Source organism: Belonocnema kinseyi, chromosome 3, assembly GCF_010883055.1.
Source record: "Belonocnema kinseyi isolate 2016_QV_RU_SX_M_011 chromosome 3, B_treatae_v1, whole genome shotgun sequence".
In the NCBI taxonomy this organism is placed as follows: domain Eukaryota; kingdom Metazoa; phylum Arthropoda; class Insecta; order Hymenoptera; family Cynipidae; genus Belonocnema; species Belonocnema kinseyi.
In genome coordinates, this window is record NC_046659.1 from 134719027 (window position 1) to 134742291 (window position 23265).

Sequence of the window (23265 nt, forward strand, 5' to 3'; positions counted from 1 at the left end):
CCCGTGCAAAATGATCAAATAAAAAATCCAACTCTAACCAAAAATGCCTTCGACATATTGGGCAGTATAAGCCTGTGACAACATTTCGCCACAGAAATGTTCTTTATAATAGAATAATAAAGTTAAATACAGTAAATAAAGTGGAATAATATTAATAATTATTTTGGAAACTTTATACTAAACCAACGAAAATAACAAATATCAGATAAAGATGGTTTGACTATTCGAAAAGATTACATACAAAGTTATATTTTCTTCATTATTATCCTTTTTGATTATTCGAATTTTCGTGTTAATTTGAAGAAACTTTTCGGAAAGTTCTGGATCAGATTGTTTTCCTTTCAAGAAATCGTATAGTCATATTTTCTGTGAATATTGCGCCTGCCACACCTCTACAGTTTTACAAAGCGACATTTCGCTAAGGAAATTCAAATCCAAGAGGCAGTCATTCTGCTGGACTATTACGCGATGTTCTTTCTTATTATTTTTCCAGTTACTGTTTTAGACAGTACTTGAGCTACCAAGAAATAATTTAAGCTTGAATAAGTGTAAGAGCTTGGCGCTATTAAAGCTCTTCTTACCAGAATCAAATTAAAGAAAATCTCTGAATGTATAGTAAATTGTAAGAATGCAAAGTGGGATGAAATAAAAAAACGAGATTCAAAATAACCTTCAGCTGGCAATTCCTAACTGATTTTGGAATTTTCTTTTAGAAGAATTCAGCATTAAATTCTAAAGCGATATATGTGGCGTGAATTTTGAAAATTTTTTTGTTTAAACTTTTATGTTAATGCAAAGAGTGATTTCTTTAGTGATGTTTCGTTTTTTTGTTTATCTTCGTGAAATTTTTTTTTGTATGATCAGCATTGTCATACCTTATGCATAGAGATAGTTGAATTAAAAAAAACATGGAAGTGTTAAGTTAATTGTTATAAACCAATTAAATTAACAAATAATCTACTCTATAGATTTTTTGTTTGCAAAGTAAATGTTTGTTTTCAAATTACTTGCTTTTATCGAAAAAATCATACTCGATCATAAAAATTTGTCATCCGGTATTTTTTATTAATTTTATAAACAAATTATATAAGCAAATGCACAGCCTAAACATTTAAAGGCAGAAAGAAATAGCTTTTTCTCCTAATTTTCCTTAAATTCTGTCACCAATGACATTTAGTGAAAGAAAATGATCATCCTGTATTTATTTACATTTTATAAACAAATTGTATAAATAAATTCCCATTGTGGAAATTTGAAGGCAGAAATAAATTGTCTTTTCTACTTATTTTCTTCAAGTTAGGTTGCGAATAATGTTTAATAGGGGTAAATTATCAATCGATATTTTTTATTAATTTTATAAAGAAATTATACAGAAAATTTTTTATGTCTACACTGGGTATTTTTTTATATAATTGGATTATAAAAGCTATAAAAAATATCGAAAGATGTTTTTCCATTATTAAACATCGGTGGAAACATAATTTGAGGAAATTCATTATAAGAAACGATTTCTTTCTACCTTTAAATGTTCACATTGGACATTTGATCATACAATTTGTTTATAACATAAATTAAAAATTTAGAATGATAACTATCTATATTTCAAAAAAGTCGTTTCATCAGAATGTTAATTTGAATTTTTAAGAATTTTTTCATGCAAGTAGACCATATTTATTCTCGCAATCTTCAGTAAATTATTATTAATACAAAATATTTTAGAATCGAAATATTTCTCGTTTTTCCATAAAAAATCTTATTTTTATGAATTTAAAAAAGCCTATATATATAAAACTATAATTTTCAAAATGTACCTGAATAAAAGGAGAAGATTATAACCGGCACGATTCTGAATTAAATACGGATCAAAAAATCTCATTCTTCAGAGTTTCAAAAAAATCAATAAAATAATTTTTTTACAATAAATAATATTGTCAATATTTTAAAGTTTCGCATGGTTTCAACATCTTCATTTTTTCTAGGAAAAAATCTCATTTTTATAAGGATACACTGAAAAATTCTAAAAAATAAATTTCCCGATATTGTGCAATTTCCAAAAAAGAATATTTAACATGAAAATTTTGAAATTATAAGATTACCGACAACATAAACATTCTTAATTGTAAATTTCACGTATAGTAAAAGTAGCGATATTTTATAACTGTTCCGAATTTATAAATTCTCGAAATCAGATTCCTCAAAGTAAAGAATCAAAATAATTTCTAAAAATAAAATAAAAACCAGGATAAAATTTTTTTTATCTGTGCAAACAATTCTCAACATCTTTGGGCATAAGCAAAAATATTACCTCCAAAAATTTATTCGGAAAATCAGATAATTTAATTTTGAAATATACAATTAAAAACGTAAAAAACGGAAATCATTTTAAAAACTTTTCAATCGGTCTTGAAATCTTTCTTTCTTATAAAATTTTACGTTAAAGATTTGCAACATTTTTATAAATTTGGCACTTTATTTAGAATAGGATGAAAAATATTTATTAGCTATTTTTGTTTAACTTCAAGACTAAAGAAATTTTTAGGGCTGTTTCACACAACTTTAAAAAATGATGTTATTTTTAAGGAAATATGTTAATTTTGCACTCATTATAGCACTACTATCTGTAAAATTTTCTAAAACTAAATAAATTATTTGTCATTAAAAATTTAAGATATAAATCGTGAATTTCAAGAATTTTAAAACTATATTCATTCAAATAAGAAAATAATTCTTTAAATTCGTGATTAGCATAGCCTGACAGAAATTTATAATATTAATTTGTTTTTTATACTAAAACATAAAAGCCTAATTTCAACAAATCTTCTAAGGTTTCAATATTTTCAGAAGTTCTCGGATGAGATCTCAATTTTATAAACCCAAAAAGAATGAAATAATTTTTAGAAGCGTTTTAATCTATCCTTATTTTCTTTGGTGCCGATTCTGACATAGAAAAACTTAAAATAATAAAACCTTCAGATTTTTAAATTTGGGCATATCAGATAGTATACGAACATAACAATATGAGATTTTTTTTTAAATCTAAAGATAACGAATTTTTCAACATTTATTTTTCTCCGTGGAACTTTAGGATACTCATGTATCTCTTTTATATTTCACAGAGTTGATAAGGAACAAAAAATAAAACTTTTCTGTGCTAGACTCTTTTTTTTTGTTTCTAATTTATATTTTTTCACCGTAATATCCATTTCAGAAATTATATTCATCTTGTCGAATAAACATAAAAGTTCATTAAATCCCTCCACTCTTAATCCAAGAATAATAAACCCTTAATGATACTTTTATTCATGAAGTATTAGATTTTTCTCTGAGTAAAAAAGGCTGAATGTTTTCCCTTTAGTGAAGAGGAAACTGAATTTCAAAGCTTTTCGTATCAAAGCTAATGACCCTTTTTCTTTACTGATCTTGTGGATAGTGCTTGTTTAAAATGCTGGTCTGCTCGTCAGAATCAACGCATTCTGTGTCAAGTTACTGAAGTGAAGTTCTATTTTTTAATTCTACATTGCATTTTCGAGTTGAAAAACTATCTACTTCGGCCTTTTAGATTTAAAAAATAGTTTCTTCAGTAAAAATGAAATCTCTGTGAAATGAACTATTTCATAAATAAATTATTTTCTTATAAGGCGGATTAACTAAAAAGATACATTTATCGTAAATTATACAGAAAAAAGTAAACTAATCAAACAGAGGTTTAAAAAAGTACCAGAATAAAACAATAAATAAATAAATAATCAAATATCAGTGAACAAATAAACGTTTAAACGAACCAAATTTTTACTAAAAATAATAAGAATATATTTATTTTTACAATAATATTTTTTGATACCGACTTTCTAGTTATCAAATCATCAAATTACAGTATCATACTTTGTTGAAATTTCTCATTTAAAAATTTTAAAGTATTTTTTTACCTCTGAAAGAAATGGAATTTGAGTGTTAACTTTATTATGAATATCGAAGTTGCAGTGCATAAGTTTTCAAAGTAAGTTTGAAACTTGCTTTGTTATCTCAACTGTTATTACAGAACAACATCTGGAACCGTGTTCTCAAGTACACGACTCACTCTGCACTCTGGATTGTTTCATAATCAGTATTTCTATCAAGTCAGGATGAAGTCTTAAATTTATAGTCGACGCTTTCTCAACTTTAAACAAGTTCATCAAAGTCTTTACTTTGACGCCTGATAACAAGAGTCGCTCTCATTACCCCAAAACTTTTGAAGGAAGGTTTTAACACTTACTAAAAGCAAGAAAGCCCAATGAAAAATAAATGCAATAGTTATCTTAATCAATTACAAATTTAATTTACAGAATTTAATTAATAGCGTGTCACGTCCTAACGAACTTATCAGCTCAATTCCGAATTTGATAACGCCCGTGCAGATGTTTCCCCATCTTTCCCTATTTGAAGTTGGCTTCTGATGGGGCCTCTGTCAGAATATCTAGTCCAGAAAAAACTATTTTGGGCCTCTATCAAACCTAATCTAGAAAAACCTAGTTTGGGCCCCTCTTAGAATATCAAGAAAGCCTAATGAAAAATAAATGCGATAGTTATCTCAATCGATTACAAATTTAATTTACAGAATTTAATTAATGGCGTGTCACGTCCTAACGAACTCATCAGCTCAATTTAGAATTTGATATCCAACGTCAAATAGGGAACTATTTAAAGTTGGCTTCTGATGGGGCCCCTATCAGAATATCTAGTCTAGAAAAAACCATTTGGGGCCTCTATCAAAATATCTAGTTTAGAAAAACCTGTTTTGGGCCTCTATCAGAATATCTTATCTAGAAAAAAACTATTTTGGGGCCCTATCAGAATATCTAGTCTTGAACAAACTTTTTTGGGCCCCTATCAGAATATCTAGTCTAGAAAAAACTGATGGGTGACCTGTCAGGTTCTAGTAAATAATTTTATGCTTCAAATAGGTATGACAAATATATCTGTGTCAAATGGGGCCCCGACCAGATAACTCCTAAAGTCTTATATTGCTGAAAATATAATTTTGAGGTTTTTGAAAGTTTCAGTATGCAAAAATAATGTTTTTATAAGCATTTAAAGTCGTAATTCTCGAAAACTTGATTTGGGGCTTTAATGAGTATTTTCTTCGGAGCCAGGTAGATATTTTTCAGTTAGAGTTAAAGTAGTTATGTCAAATATAGCTGGATAGTGCTTTTATAAAGAAAACAGCTTTGACTAGCTTTTCCCACCAGAGTCCGACTAGAGATATAGAAAACTAGTCAGTACCCCACTAGAGCCCTTTCGAAATTTCTGCACGGGCAGAGCCAGGGTGGCCACTATTTTTTTGAATTTTCTTCTCCCGGCTTTCTCCCGGTTACTTCGCTAAATATTTAATATAAGGTTTCATATCTTTTTTAACAATAATTAATAGTTCAGTGCAATGGAAATTTTTGAATAATTTATTTATTGCTAATTTACTAATTTACGTGGAATATAGCAAAAAAATGTTTACGGTAGTAGTCGAGCAGAAAGTGAGATATCTAACATAAATAGTTTTTCTATGAATTAAAGAATGTAAATATTATAACTAATGTAATTTCAAATAAAAAACATTTTTTTTTTACAAAAAATGGTAAAGTCAAAGAAAAGAACATTAATTTTAATCATGTTTTTTGCAGTAAACTTTTTCTGACAGTCACTTCTTCCCAATTTTTGAAAAATTATGGCATTTTAATGAATGGCTGTTTACTTTTTCCGCTAAAACATTATATACAACAATACGGTTTCCAATTTTAAAAATGAATTTTTCTATGGCTTATCTCGTTAGAAAAATTTTGTTGAATGAAACATTTTTTAAGCAAATAATTATATTTCAGGATTACTTAGTTATTTTTTTAACCAGAAATGGTAGAGATGTAAAAAATATTTCCCCGGAACAATAAGCCGTCATTTCTTAAATTCAATAATTTTACAAAAATTAGTAATAAGGGACTGTCAGAAAAAAATTCAATAGTAAAAAACATAGTTCAAATGAATGTTTCTTTTAGTGAATTTTAAAATTTTTCATCGAAAATGTTTTTTATTTGAAATTACATCAGTGATAATATTTTCATTCATGTTAGTGAAGGTTTAGAACCACATGTGGCACGAACAAAATAATTTTTTTATATTCTATTAAAATTTTTTTATTTGATAGGGAAAATCAAGAAACTAGCATAATTTTAAATAAAAATTTCAAAAACATGAAATGGAATTTAGATTATTTAAAATTCAGGTGAATTAGAATTTTATTATTCGTAATTAAAACCGTTCAAAATTAAATAATTAATGATTTCAGGATATTAAAATTAAAAAATTTAAATTCAAAGCAATTAAAATTTTACAATTCAATATTAAAAATATAATCGAATTTTTCCAAGCCAAAGGTTCTGAAATTTCAGGGTTTTAAATTGTCATTATGTAATTAAATTACAAGTTTACGTTAAGGCTGATTACACAACTTTTTCTCAAATGAGATCAAATGAATCTTTAGATCGATTAAAATCGACTAGCTATCAAATTGCTAATACCAATTTCCAAAATTTAACTAGTTCAATTTCAATTGCAAATTGAAATTTAGGAAAGGAAAAAAATTAAAAATTGAGATTTTTTCATGAAAATTCAGAACCTATCCTCTTAAACATACCTCGAAACTATGATTTTAGTTTTCTAATATTTAGCCTTTCCTACCCTATACAGTTAAGGTTTGGTGATTTTTTACGATTTTTTTAACATTCAGTTCATTTTTTAATATTTGTAAAAGAAAAGACTAGAATTATTAAAATTAGAAATTTAAATTCATTAATTTTAAAGACGCATAAATCAAAATTCTTCTGTTTGGATTATTTTAAAGATTAAAAACCAAAATAAAAACTTGCAAATTATAAAGAATTACCCTTTTAATTTCTACAATATTAAAGGCTCATAAAAAAAGATAATTAAATTTCTAAAATACAGAATAAAAAATGATTTAATTATCAACATTTATATTTTTAAAGCTTACAATTTGAAACTTTTTTTTCAAAATAGTTTCGTTTTGAAGATTAATATTTTTAATTTCTTTAATTTTTACGATTTGTAATTTAACCCTTTTGAATAATAAATGTCTCATTGCACGCGAATTGTTTAAAACCTAATCAACGGAAAGTTTTTGATGTCACTGATTATGCATTTCGCGTTAAAAGGCTTAATTTTCAAATTAAAAGTTATTATATATTTTCTCATGAGTATATTTGTTGAAATCTTCTGAGGATTTCACATAATCTTTTAATCTTTTTCAAATTTCGCAGACTTCTAAATATTTTTAAAAATTATTATTTTTTCTGCTTCTTTTTTTAATTTCACCATAATTGAAAAATAAAACAAAAATAATTTAAAATGGAAAATTTTCTAAAAATCTGAACGAAATTTCAATATTCCTAAATCTTTAAAAATCATTTGAACGTTTCTGCATTAAAAAAAAATTAACAAGAACAGCATTTTAAATAAAACTTTAAATAAACAACTTCAAATAAAAAATTTTGCCTTTATTAATAAGAAATCGTTTGCCAATAAAATTTTTTTGTTTAGATTTCCTTTTTCAGCATTAAATTTAAATCTGGCGACTGCAAATTGCATAGAAAAAATAATTATAATTGTGACAATTGCTATTACTCAAAACCCTTCCAAATGAAGCATCTTATTTTCTAAATAAGAATCTGTTAAAATAACTTTATTTTATAAAACCTAAACTTTTACAATATTTTTTATTATATTTCGCCCTCTTAGAAAATTCTGCCTAGTCAGAAATAATAGTACGCTGATCGTAGAAAATGTTAAGAGGTATAAAAAAAGTAAAAAAAAAAAGTGAAAAAAGTATAGACGTTATGCGGGCTTCGAGAACAATGCTGTTCTTCCCCTTCGACAAAGTAAAACTGAATTTAAAATGAACAAAAAGTCTTATTGGAGTGAAAGTTCCTGCATACATTTATGTAAATATAAATTTTTCAAGACTGTGATTCAACGCATTTGAAATACTCCAGACTTTTCTTAAATTTCTTTTTTATACTAAAGTATTATTTATCTTTGAGAGAGAATTCAAGCTAAACATTTCTTAATATTAATTAAATATTTTAAGAACAAATATTATTATTCTATTTCAATGTAGTTTTAAAAAATAACTAAAAAAAAATCTGTATAAATTTGTTTTATTATTTCGCTTCCAATGTAAAGTACAATGAAATAAATTAAATTTATTGAATTTTTCAATTGGGACAACTTTAAACTTAATTTTTTTCCCCACATTTTCAGTTATGAAGAAAACATTCAAATTAATTCTTGTATAGTCGTCAACACCAAGGAAAGTATCTTAAATAATTAAATACTTAGCTTCCCATTGCTATCGTAAACTATTTCTTTACGTATAATAAATTAAAATTCATAACAGCGAATATTTTTAATTTTTTATCAGATTTCGTCAAAATAGTGAGATTTTTATTATAATGAAGGTAAAATGAAGAGGAAAGTTATATTGTGATAAAAAAGTGGACGACTAAAAACCGCGATGAAAATATTAATAAATCATAAAAATAATAATAAATAAAATTCCTAACTCTGTAAGATATCCACAAAAGGAAATATTCAAAATAAAAAATTATTTTTCTAATTATTGTTATCTTTAATTCAAACAATCATTTAAAAACATTCAAAATAAAAAAATATGTGATACAAATATTTGCTTACTTTATTCCTAATAAATAAATAATATCTATTAAGGAACAGTTTTTAAATTCTTTAAATGAGTCGACTGAAAAATCCCGAGAAATAAAATTCCTGCCACTATGAATTTCCCGAATTGGAAAATATTCGAAGGCGATAATTCCCGAGTAATAAAATTCCTAAATTTAAAAATTCCCATATAATTAGATTTCCGAATAAATTATAACATTACCAAATTAAAAAAAAATATTTTTTATGTTTCTGAAATTATGGTTTAAATTTAAAATAACAATAATGGTTTAAAAATTCTAGATGCAATTTTTTCAATTATTGTAATTTCAAACTGAAACAGTAATTTAAAAACTTGAAAAGTTAAAAGCAATTATTGTTATAAACATGTGTGATTATTTATGTTCGGTTTTATCATTAACGTTTTGGAAATGTTATTATTCGGCAACTTTTCAATTTGGCAATTTATTTATGCTGAAATTTGGCATTTTGGGAATTGCAAAGTGTGGGGAGTTTAGTTTTTCGAGATTTTTTAATTAAGATGGTTTATTATTTAGCAAGTTTCTGTCTCGAATTTTCTTATTCCGTAATTTTCTAATTCGGCATTTTTGATATTTCTTCAATTTTGTAATTTCGGGAATTTTATTATTTGAGGTGAAGAATTCCTGAAAATAAAACCAGTAATCTAGCGAAATTTGGATAACCACTATAAAATGTTCCTATTGCAATGTAAAAAAAAATAAAAATTTTCCTAACAAAATTAGATAACAATAAAAATAAAAAATTCGAAATAAATATAAGAGAAAGGGAAGAGGATTTTGGTTGATTTTAAATTTTATTTTAACCTCATTAAAATCTCTTGAATTTTAATTTTATCATTCACGAATTGTTCAGTTCAAAAATTTAACATTGTGGGAATTTCATATTTCGAGATTTTTCATCCTTTAAATTACAACAATTTTTTTCAGTTCATGATCCTTTTAATTCTGAAATATTAAAAACTGTTAATAATTTTATTTTTTTGGGAATTTTTCAATAAATCGGTAATCTGATAATTTTAGGATTTTTCTTTCTGAACTACTTTTAATTTCGGTATTTTTCTGATACATTTCTCGAGAATCTTTGCGATAAAAAGAATTTAAAAAAAGGTAACTAAAAAATAAATAAACAAATCTTTCCTTACTAATAATTTGGTCGTGTTTAAAGTTTCCTTGTTTAAGTAAAAAAAGTGGAAAATTCTGCTTATGCCTAAAATAATAACTAACAAATTTTTACTTAAGAACTTTTTTGACCGTAGTTGAAGCCGTTATTCAAAAAGCGAATTAACTTGTGTTTTATTTGAATTAGAACTAAGAGTAAACAATTTTTTGTATTACTTAAATCTCTCCAGATAATAATATATAATTCTAAAGTAAAAAAAAGGATTCAGAAAAGGAAAACAGAAATTGCATCGTAGAAAAGGAATTTTAGAAGAAATATTAGCTAGACCCTTTATCCTCTGCAAGGAATATTTTTGCAATTTTTTTTTTTAACAAACTTTCTAATTTAGTAAAAACGGTGCAAAAGGGTTAATCGGCAAAATTTTAAAGTATCTTTACCATTCTTAATTCGTATGTATGTTAATGTTCTCTTTTTCTTATTCAAAACTGATATTTTAGTAATAAGGCCTTTTTTTGACAAGCGGTTTTTAATTAAAACGAAAACAAATTAATGTCGTTACGTATTCACTTAAGGCTTTGTTTAGTTTTTTTTTGTAAAGTTTTTATCTCGTTAAAAAGTATGGTCTACTTTTACCACTTTTTGAAAAACCATAAAGTTCTTCAACTCCTGTACGTAGGAAACTATATTTATGCTATTTTTCTGTCATTATATGCTTCTCTTTATTACTATTCCGTGGTCGTATCTCCATTTCTGAGATGCATAAATTAAATTTTTGTAGAGAATTTTATGTACTGGAATTGGGGAGGATTGCCCTAATGACAATTAGTTTTTTGAGAACTTTGACGCAAAAGTTGGACGCGACATTATTTTGAGGTCAAATACCCTCGAAAATGCGAAGGAGGTTGATATCAGCCTGAGGTAAATGGCCAGACGAATCGTGGAGGTCAGAGTGTCAATGGCCCTGTCCCACAATTTAGCTTGGGGTTTTACCCAATTTCAGATGTTATCACCTACGGAAAAGCTATCCCCGTCCGCAGAATTAATAACAATCATTATTCAATTACAAAGGCAGGGGAAAGATAATTCCATTTTCGCCGGACAAGAACATTATTGGCTACCGTAATCTATAATGTCCTTTTACCAATCCACTACCCTCAATTCAAAACCTGACAAATTTTTATTGAAAGGTATATGAGAATAAAATGTCTATTATTTTTAGATAGCAAAAAATTAGTTACAGTAGGTTACTATTGAGTTTTAACCCCCCACACACACACACACATTTACACCCTTCTACTATTCCCCCCCTATTACAGCCACCCTCTATTACATTCTCCCTCCTTTAGACCCTTCCCCCATTACGTCCTTCTCCCACCGCACCCTTCCTTATTACACCCTCCCCTCTTCCTCCTTTCATCATATTTGTATCTTCTGCTATCCAATCTTCTCGTGTCATTCTCCGTTTCCTAAATTCCCTTCTCCTACATCCTAATCTTCTTCTCACTTATCCCGAATTTCTTTATCACACCATACCCTCCATCACATACCCTGCCCCCTTCCCTACTTCCCCTTGCGAATTATACTCTTATATTTTCTGCCCCCAAACGCTCTATACTCCCCCTCATTTACACTGCCTTTCCTAACATCGCCTCGCATGGAAAAATACGAGCATACTCCCTCCCCATCACAAAATAATATCCCGCAGTTTTTCTTTCCTTATTTCTTCTCTCCTTCTTCTCATCACCTGATCTCCGTCCATCCATAAAGACCAACAACTTTTCTCTCTCTTTTAACTTCCACTTTCCTAATTCACCCGCTTTCCCTACTTTACATGACCAACATACCGTCCAACTCATCTCCTACCATAACTTTCCTTCTAAAAAGGCCCCTATTAAAATCACCTCCACATAATCACATGATTTATAACATTCTATCCCATACTTCACACTATCTATACCCCTTTACCTTATCTTCACAAAAATTCTATTATTTTCAACAGCTTGAACTCACCTCTAACCTCTTCTATCTCCCGTTATGGGGAAAACTGAAATCCTCTCTCTGTCTTATACCCCATACATTCTTGTTCTTATTAGGCATAATGTGCTCCCGAAAGACACTAACAAGTTTCTTTCTGTTCCCTAAGATCATCTATTCGGATTGAAGTAGGACCCTGCTCCCTTCCGCTCTCTATCTAATTTCAAATATAATCTTCTCTACTTTCTCTCCTCAATCTTATGACCTCTCCATAATTTATTCTTACCACTTGCCTTTACCAAATCCCTTCCCCTTAATTCTTTGAATTCTTGTTCTGCGAAAAAAATATGCCTCTACTAGTCTCCACTCTCAATACCGACTTTACTCTCCTCTATTACTTCACATCACCTGTTTACTATCCCCTTTATGAATGACCACCACTTTATCTTTCCGACTCCCCATAGAACATTCACCTTCTTACCCTAATAACTAGCATCTTTCCTATCCTACTTTGCATCACCTAAACATTTATTCTTGCTCTACTCCCAAAACTTCCCACCTCTATCTACATAAACTTAACACTCTCTTTTGTAACTTTCTATCCAGGGAAAAATTTCTACTCTACTTACCTTCCGTTTATCTCAACCCGGCCACCCGACATTCTATATTTCCCTTTCCCACTTCTCTTTTCCTACTTGTTCTCCCCAATGTCACGTCATATTCTTTTCCTTCCATCTCATATACATGCAGAACTTTTCCTGACCTACTCCTGATACTCATATTTCACTCTCCACCAATTGATAACCTCCCCTTATTTAACAAAATAAGACAACTATACTCCCCACCCTATTACTGCAAACAATAAACTCCCCTTCTATACATCACCTACTTCCGCCTTAAGAAGTGCACTTCAAAAACTTTCCCCTCTAATCTTTCGCCTAATTCTGTTCCCTATGTCTACTTCCAAAACTTCCCATCTCTAAATGCATCAACTCAGCACTCTTTTTTCTAATTTGCAATCGCGTAAAAAAGTAAGACTCTATTCCCCTGAGGCTCTCCTATATTGTGTCTCATATCTTGTATAATTTGCTCCTCTACTTCCCTTTTTTTACTTGTTCTCGCCATATTGACATTACCTTCTGCCCTGCCATTCTTATACTCTCAAAACTTTCCCTAACCTCTCCCTGACACTCCGCTTACTCTCTACACCTTTTGCTAACGTCTCCTCATTAATGAAAAAATATAAGCCCACTATCCTTTCTACGCTATTATCATAAATCACGAACCCCCCATTCTCACGTCACCCACTTCCATCTTAACGTGTGCATTCCAAAAACTTTTCTATCCAGTCCCTTGCCTAAGCATGCTTTCTATGTCTACTCCCAAAACTTCTCATCTTAAACTGCATCAACTTAACACTTTTTTCCCAATTTGCTATCGCGGGAAAAAGTGCAACCCTACTCCCTTGCGGCTCTCTCATCCCGCGCCTCATACCTTGTATAATTCCCTCTTCTACTTCTCTTTCCCTACTCATTCCCCCGAATTGAAATAACTTTCTCCCCTTCCCTTGATATACTATAAAAACTTTTCCTAACCTCTTCCCGATACAACCCTTTCTCTGTTCACCTTTTCCTAACGTCCTCTTATTTATGAAAAAATATAAGCCTACTATCCTCCCTACTCTGTTACCGCAAACCATCAACCCCCCTTCCTCACATCAACTACTTCCGTCTTAACAAGTGCACTCTAAAAACTTTCCCCTTTAACCTTTACGCCACAATTTATAAAATCCCTATATGAGGTAAAAAAGAAAGACCCTATCTCCCCTTTCATTGCATCTTATATAATTCCCTCCTCAACATCCCCCATCTAATTCTCACCAGCTACTTCCCTTCATCTGTTTACACAGATTCCTCTCTTCAAATCCCCCCACACCCCCCAACACAGCTTTTTCTAACTTTCCTTCTAGGGAAAAAAATCACGATGCTACTCATCCCCCCACCCACTTCTCCTAATATGCTATATCATACGCACCCATACTTCTCCTATTCTACTCCTCCTTCCACTCATAACTCATTACCTATTTCTGACACACGAGAAAAAATTTCGACGGACAAGAATTCGATCAAAATTCCATGAGTTTCTGCCGGGAGCTACGAAACCTCACAAATTAATAATAATTCCTTCGACAAAGTTTTCCTGTGGAGGTATAATTCTGTCGGAAGCTGAAAATGAGCATATCCGGTGCTGAGACTCACGCCACTAGTTAGACTATTCAACACATCCTTTAATGATGACACTATTTTTAGACTATTCTGACCCTTTATCTTCAACATAGTAAAATTTCTGACATGAAGACAATTTAGTATTTTAAAATTCGATAATCTGAAAAATGAATAAATTGTTAAATAAGAAAATACTTTTATTTGTGGAAATTATTACTTATTTTATTTCTCTCTTATTATTCTAAAAATTTAATCATCATTAATATTTGTGAGTCAGGAATTTTCCTTCGAATTTTACATTCTCGAATATTTTTTGTTTGTATTTCATAGAAAACTTTTTTAAATAAATAAGAACACTTAAAAATTTTAATTAATAAATATTAAATATTTATTTATTTAGGTTTATATTTTTTAAATATTTTTTTCAACTTTAAAGACGAAGCTTTAAACCAGAAATGAAATAGTTAAATCCTCAGTAAGATAATCAATTCTGTACCACGAAGAAAAATTAATTTTAAACCGGATACGAACATTTTTAACTAAGGAAATATATTTTCAACTAATGTGATAAATCTTTACAACTAAATTTTAGCATTCACCCAAACAGGTTATTTTAGAACTAATATAATTAGTTTTCTATCGAAGAAGATTCCGTTAACAAAATAATAGAATATTTAACTAAATCGTTTAATTTAAAAAAATGTAATTCTAAACCTTCAAGTGCACATTTTTAATTTAATAATTAAATTTACACCAAAAAAGTTCATTTTTAATCGACAAAAAGATTGAACTGTAATCAGAACTTTTCCACCATAAAAGATAAATTTTTAATTCCAATGGACAAATTTTCAACAAAAAAGTTGAATTGCAAACCAAAAAATATGAGTTTAACAAAAAACTTGAATTGTCCTCACAATAATTTATCTGTCAACAAATGAGGTGGAATCCTATTCAAATGTTTACAAAAGACATTCATTTTTAACCGCGGTCGAATTTTTAAATAACAAAGATAAATTTTTAACCGAAAATGGTACAGTTAAGATCTCGGTTAAGAAAATTAATTCTTAACGAAAAACCGAAAAACAAGTTTTCAACAAAATAGTTAAATTTGCAACTATAGAAATGCATTTTTTTCTAATATGATAAATATTGGAAAAAAAATTTGTTTAACAGAAAAAATAAAAAATCATCAATATTAATTTTCTACTAAATATGATAACATCAACGAAATGGATAAATTAGCAACAAAATTATTAAATTTGTAACAAAAATGGATGAATTTTCACGAAAAAGTACATTTTCAATCAACAGAATGATAAGTTTTCAACTGACATGTTTTTACGATTAAAGATGAATTTTCAATCGAAAATGATACATTTTTAAAGAATAAGTTGAATTTTAGACCAAAAATACTTCACTATTTCAATCAAATAGTCAAATTTTGAACTAAAAAAGAAAGCAATTTACTGTTGAGAAATATTTGTCTGACCTCAAAGAAAAAAAATCTAAGAAAATAGCTCATTTTCAATTTAACAAAGTACCTTAATTTCTAAACAAGCAGTTGAATTTTAAAAAGTAGGTGGATTTTTCAGGAAATAGTTTTACCTTGAAAATTTAAAAAAAGAAAACTATAAAATTGGGTTGCTTTTAAATTAAAATAAATTCAAAGTACTAAAATGTTTATCCTTCGGAATAAACGTAATTGTACATTTATCCAATTTTAAATTCGTAGCAGGAAAGTTAGTTTTCGTTCACAAACTGCTTCACCAATTTGAGTTAGTTGGGAAAGGGGGGGGGGGGAATCGCGTCTAATAATTATTAGATGGAATGCATTTCAAATCAGGCAGGTTATGTGTATTTGACGTTTTTGCTTTGTTTTTCAAGAAAAAAATCCATTATTTAAACTTAGATAACTTTTGACATGGTTGAGCTGATTCTACTATCATGAGGAAAATACCTTGTGAAATTTATGGGCGCTCCATAACATTTATGGCTAGGAGTTTTTTTCCATAAAACCGTATTCTCACATTTTTCTCGCAAACAAACAGTAGGTACGAAAAAATGTTCAAATATATTTTCCTTAGTGAAGAGAGTTCGACATAAAGTTTTATTACTCATTTATGATATTTTACACCATTTCCGAGAGAAATTCTGTTCCCTCGTTCTCGGCCTTCCTGAACTGTCTTCCCCACGCAGTTTCTCATTTCAAAGGGCAAGAGACGGTTGCGACTCTCGCCTCGGAAGGGTCGTGATGCGCGAGTACTCAATCGAGTAAAGTGCACAATATTATGCACTTAAAGTTGAAATTGTTTAGGCGACCCAGGCTGTTTATATTTGGATCCCCTCGAATTGTGGCCAAGGCTATTCACATGCAACCCCGTGCACTGGACCCATAGCGAGAGTTCAGTGTACTCTCTAAAAGTTAAACTAGTTTGTTACAAACTCATTTTTTGGGTAGTGGATTCATCTACTTGGATGAAAAATTTATTATTTCATTTTTGTAAAATTAATCTTTTGGGCTAAAAAAATCATCTCTTAAAAATATATTTTTTTTATTCAAAATATATCACCTCTAGTTTAAATTTCATGCGTTTCATTAAAATTTTGTCTTTTCTGATCAAAAATAATTCTTTATAGTAGAAAATTCTCTTTTTTTTATTTAGAAATGCAATTGTTTGGTTCTAAATAAATCTGGTTTGTTTGAAGATTCAACCGTTCGGTAGAGAATTAAGTTATTTATTGAAGAATCCAACAATTAAATTGAAATTCAAACTAATTGATTAAAAATTCATTTTCTTTTCATTGTCCTTTATCGAAAATTCAATAAATATTTCTACTTAAAATCTTTAATTTATTTAAAGTATTGTACAATAAAAATTAAAGTTCTTGTTTAGTGTACCTCGAGGGAAGTTCCTAATATTTAATTTAAAATACATAAGCAATTTGGGAAATTAAGTGTCATTGCACAGAGATATAAAAAATATTTTAAAAAAAATTCTTCAGAGATTATGGCTAATTTATGCACAGAAAATTATGATATAATTGTATAATCAACGATGCAGGAAATAATTGAATTTATTATTAAAGATGACTTTAAACTATTCTATAGAAGACTTTCATAAATTCTATGCCTAAAATAAATTTTTCACCCGAAAATTATTATTAGAATCCAGAAAATTATGTTCTGTTTTGATTAACCTCTGTTCTAATTTGTAAGATTCGAGGTACCAAAGTTATATTAATTTTTTAACATTTTTTAATATAAACCCGTTGGAATTTCTATAGAAATAAAAAAATACAATCGGTACTTGATTTCTTTTTAAACAAGGATTTTAAGAAAAAAGGTTTCTTTTTGTATCTTTAAGTTTTGTCTTTGTTAAGTTTCACACGTCACATAACTTTAAATGTAGTCAGGAAGTTTAAACAAATTGTGAATAAAAAACAGAATTCGCGGTTAATTTTTTTAATAAATATATCGATTAAGTAGGTCAGATATTTAGAAATGAAATATTTGTTTTTTAAATAAGCAAAATACACAAAAATTTTCTTGCTTAACAATATTTATTTACTAAAAGAACAATTATAAAACTTTGTATGAAAGGGAAAACTTTTTTAATTCTCAATGTTTTAAATTGTTGTTTAAATGAAAAATAACAATAATTAAAAAGTTACATGCATGAGATTTTTAAATTTATTTGCCCTTGAAATAGAAATATTGTTTTTGTATTGTTTTTCTGCACTTATTCTTTTTCTCTTCTAATTATTTTTAACAAAACTTTCAATATCAAAGCGAAAAGAAGGAATTATCTACACAGCGGCTATATTTTCAAACCGAAAAAATTATTTTTTAACAAAAAAGATCATTTTCTACCAAAAATATAACTTCTCATAAGAAAGCTTTAATTTGTAAACAAATATTTAAAATGAAACTAAGAATATTAATTTATAACAAAGAAGCTAATTTTTAACAGAATAATTTTATTTTATACCAATTTGTTGAACTTTTCAATGATAAGATAACAATCTGTAATAAAAAAAATTTAATTTTTAACAAAAAATGGAATAGTTGAGCTACTTTCATGATTATCAAAAAAACTTAATGATTTTTTAAAACGAATTGTTGAATTCGTTTAAAATTTTATAAAATTTATGAACTATTCATGAATGTTACTAAATTTTCAATGAAGATTGCAATGAAAAAGTCTGAAATCGAAAAAATTACGTGGACAGATGCCCCAGTAATTCATTTGTTTAATTAAATTGTTTCCAGAAATCATTAAATTGATCAATAAATTATGAATTGACTCTAAAATGCCTTATCTATGCATTTGATTATTGAATTTGTGTGAAAAAAAACATGAGATTCATCAACAAATTATGAAGTTTATTATAATGAACATAAACTTCCTAATTTAAAAAAAAAACGGCGTCGAAAAAAAAGTTTTTTGTCAAAAAATGCCTGATTAATGCATTTTTTAAATTAAATTTGTTTATAATATTAGCAATAATAATCTTCGGATCAATTATTATGTTATTCACAAACACCGGTAACGTCTAATAGCAAAATGGCAATTTTTAACGTCGTATTTGTTTATTTATACGAAAATTGTAAGTCTAAATCGAGGGACACTAAATCGGGGTTTCCGGCAGTTGTATTTTCAACCAAGAAATATAATTTTCAACCGGCTACTATCATTTTTAACCAAATGAGATAAATTTCGATCCAAAAATTTACTATTATACTTTTCAATCAAAAGCAGTCGATTTTTTTTGTGGGGTTATATTTATTTAGTTCGCGTTTAAGAAAAAAACTAATAAAAAGAAGAGGAAGGGTGTGTTTCCTAGGAACAGCGAAAAAAAGAATTACCATTTTTCTTTCACTTATTTAAATGCCTGGGCCACTTTTTGCTATTTTTTAATCGACGCTTACTACTTTTTCAAAAGTTGTAAAATATTGCAAGGCTAGAGTGTGTCCTTAATTGTACCTTCTGTACTTTGTTATTCGTAGTCTGTCCTTAGGAATATAAATCACCAAAGCCAGTGCAATCTTGACATGGAACGCGTAAAGTCGTCTAAAATACGAGCTCCCGTCAAGTAAAACATTTCTCGCCATGATTCAACTATTTTCGAACTACCTCTTCCAAAAAATTTATAGCATGCTTTTATATTTTTTATAATTTACAAAAAATTTTTATAAGACAATTTTAAAATTAGAATAAAAACTAATATGAAAAATATAAATTTAAATATGTTTAAATTCTTGTGCTTTTGAATTTTCTGGACTTTTGCAAATTATTATATCTAAAAGAGAAATCTTAATTCTAAAGATTGATTCTTACAAAAGAAAATTTAAATTACAAAATAATTTTTAATAATAAAGTAAACAATTCTGCTCTTAACTACACAATTTTAATTTATTTCAAAAATATATTGTTGATGATTGGGAAATAATTATTTCACTCAAATTTTGCTGCTGCTCTAATTTTCTTACTATTTCACTTTTTTTTAGAGACAAGGAAAATATAATGGGAAATTCAAAATGATTTATGATTTCTTGTAAAAGATTAAATGCTGGTTTAAAAAGTTTTTTCAGGAAAATTCATCTCCTTATTTTCAAAATGATCTGATTAGGTAAAAAATAGATTGATTCTTACAAAAGAAAATTTAAATTACAAAATAATTTTTAATAATAAAGTAAACAATTCTGCTCTTAACTACATAATTTTAATTTATTTCAAAAATATATTGTTGATGATTGGGAAATAATTATTTCACTCAAATTTTGCTACTGCTCTAATTTTCTTACTATTTCACTTTTTTTAGAGACAAGGAAAATATAATGGGAAATTCAAAATGATTTATGATTTCTTGTAGAAGATTAAATGCTGGATTAAAAAGTTTTTTCAGGAAAATTCATCTCCTTATTTTCAAAATGATCTGATTTTAGGTAAAAATTAGATGTGTCCTAGAATTTCATTTTTTAAGTGAATTTTTAATTATTTGGTTAAGAATGCAACTGTTTGTTGAAAGCTTGTTTTCTTACACTAATAATTCAAAAACTTTGTAGAAAATTTAACAATTTGGTAAAAAACTCGTCTGAAAAATTCATTTTTTATATATATTGAAAATTATTTGTTTTTAATGAAAAATTAATTTTTTCAATGGAAATTCAACAACTTCTTTTTTTAATAATATTTAAACTTCTGTTTTTTCAGAGTGCATCAAATTGTTTAAAAAATTACGCAATTGGTTTTAAATTCCTATTTTTGTCAGAAAACTAATCTGATCGTTAGTTGAAAATTCAAATAATTGGTTAAATTCTGGTTTTTAATTCAGAATTAATCTTTTATAATATAAAATTGACTTTCTTGGTGCAAATACACATTTCAGATTCAGAATTTAAATAATTGTTTGAGAATATTAAATTTTATTTGAAAATTCGAGAGTTTTTATATATTTATTTATTCTTTGTATCAATTTAACGGTATTTTTATATAAAATAAAAATATTTTCTTGCCTGTAATCGTGAAAAATAATCGGCTCTTATAAAAATTTGTTTTTTTCTGCGAACAATTACTTTTTTTGCTAAAAATTGGAACATTTAGTTTAAAATTCTTCTTTTTTATTTCATTCAATTCCTTGAAAATTCTTCTTTTGTTTTAAATCAACAAATTTCTTTAAAGCTAAGATATTTGATATAAAACTTTTTTTTCAATTCCCCTCTTTGCTTGAAAATTAAACTTTTTTATTGAAAATTCGTACTTTTGCTATTGCTGATAATGAATGATTTTCTCTGAAAAAATCACTATTTTAATTTTTATTTAAAAACAATACTTGATAAGTTATCAAATGAAGTATTTGGTAGATAATGTCCGTTATTTTGTTGAAAATTCGTCCATTTAGTTAGAAAATTACTTTTTTTGTGGTTAAAAATTCATCTTTTTGGTCGAAGAATCAACTATATTGTTGAAAAATCGCCTTCATTGATTCAATTAAACTGGTTGAAAATTCCTCTTGTTCTATTTGATTCAGTTGAATAAAATACTCTTTTTTCTTTTATTTTTTAAACTGGAAATTCAATATTTCAATGTTTGATTTAAATTGATTTGATTTAAATTTAATTTAAATTTGATTAGTCTTTTTCTTTTTTAAATTTGACCATTTAGTGGATGATACGTCTTTGCAGGTTAAAAATTACTCTATTTGGCTAAAGTTATCTTTTTTAGTCGAAAATTTATTCTTCTTTGTACAAAATTCATTATTTTTGTTCAAAAATAATTTTTTTTTGTTGGAAATTTAGCTGTTTTCGAAAATGAATTTTCTAATTTTTCGTGAAACTTCTCGGTGAAAAATTAATTTCTTTCTTTCAAAAATCCCAGTGTTTGGATTTTAAGTTGATGTATATATTGGTAGACAAAATTTGTAGGTAGAAAATTCAAATACTTTGTTCCACAAATTCACAATAATTTGACATAAAATAATTTACTTCTTTATATTTATTAAAAATCACCTAATTTTCTCTGTTTTAAAACAATCTTGGGCTACGCTCCTTTTTTTAATTCAGGGAGTAACTTAGAATTATGGTTAATTTTTATGGTTAAAAATTGTATATTTACGTATTTGTATTTAATTTCTTTTCGACATTTAGGATTTTAATTTTTAAATAAAATAGAGTCCTTCAAAATTATGAGACATGTGCATTTTTTTATTCATTTTATATCTTGAATTTCTACATCCATATTGAACAAGTCGAGCCAAAGTCGTCTTTTTTAGAAAAAAAAGCTAGTTGTGAAAACTGACAAGTGCAGACATTTCCCACACTTGTGTTCTCGTTCAGCGGTTGGAAAATTTTACGACTCTCCTGAAAACGCTCTTAAACTCACCGAACAGTCTTGATCGATAAACGAGTGGCTAAGTCTTTACTCAAAGTTTAATTAAAGTTGTGTTACACAAATATTTTTATTCCTTTTTCTAAATATATCTATTTTACTAAAAAAAGTTATCTTATTAGGACCTTATTCTATATTATTTTTTAAAATTTTCCGTCTAAGTATTCTCGCAAAAATTTTATACATAAATTTTTAAAAAATTTTATTGTTTTTTTCACATCTTTCGAAAATAATTGGAATCTTTTAAATATTTCCGAAAACTTAATGAAATATTTGAAATCTTTTAAGTCTGTGAAATCATTTAAACGTATCGGAAATCTTTAAAAAAAGCTTACAAATTTTGGTGATGTCTTTGAAAAATCATTGAAATATTTAGAAATATTTGCGAAATATTTTTAATATTTTATTGAAATTTTAACATATTTTTACTGGTTGAAATAATTTGGAAAATCATTAAAATTTTGTTAAATCTTTTAAAAAGATCTGAAATCTTTAAAAGTACATGAAATCTTTTGTGAAATCTTTGACATTTTTGAAAAATAATTTAAATTTTTGTAAAATATTGAGCATATTTTTTTAATATTCGTTATATTTTTTAACTTGCTGAAATGTTTGGGAAATAAATTAAGTCTTTCTCAAATGTTTTTCACCTATCCGAAATCTTTGGGGAATCATTAAAATCTTTTTGAAATCTTTGATATACATTTCAAATCTTTTAAATCTTTAGTAAATCATTGAAATGCTTTGAAAATATTTTTTAAGTAGTTGATATAATGACAAATATTTTTAAAAATATTAGTTAATATTTGAAACCTCAAATATATCTACAAAATCTTTCAAATCTTTCTGAAATGATTGGTAATGCTTGCAAATAAATCTTTACAATTTGGGAAATATTCTTTGCGACATTTTTCAAAACCCTGTGAAATCTGTGATATCCTTGGAAAATCATTAATGTCTTTGTAAAATATTTGAAATAAATGGAAAATTTTTGTTAAATATTAAAAACAAATTATACATATTTTAAAGTCTTTGCGAAGAATTTGAAATATTTTTGAAATATTTGGTAATATTTGTGGAATATTTTGAAATCTTTAAGAAATCATTCAAATATATTGAAAATGTTCATGAAATAATTAAAGCTTTTGTGAAAATTTCTTTATCCATCCAAAATCATTTTCAAATATTAAAAATCTTCTTAAAATTTCGAAAATCTTTGGAAAATTGATAAAATCTTTGACAAATCATTAAAATCTGTAAAAACTTTTTAATCTTATCGAAGTCTTTACAAAATC

General features: G+C 27.2%; 1 protein-coding gene across 1 annotated transcript in view; it reads left to right on the forward strand.

Annotated features, from left to right (window-relative positions):
• Positions 1-23265, forward strand: part of LOC117169191 (glutamate receptor ionotropic, NMDA 2B) — a 241455-nt gene that overhangs the window by 112278 nt on the left and 105912 nt on the right. The window lies entirely within an intron of this gene.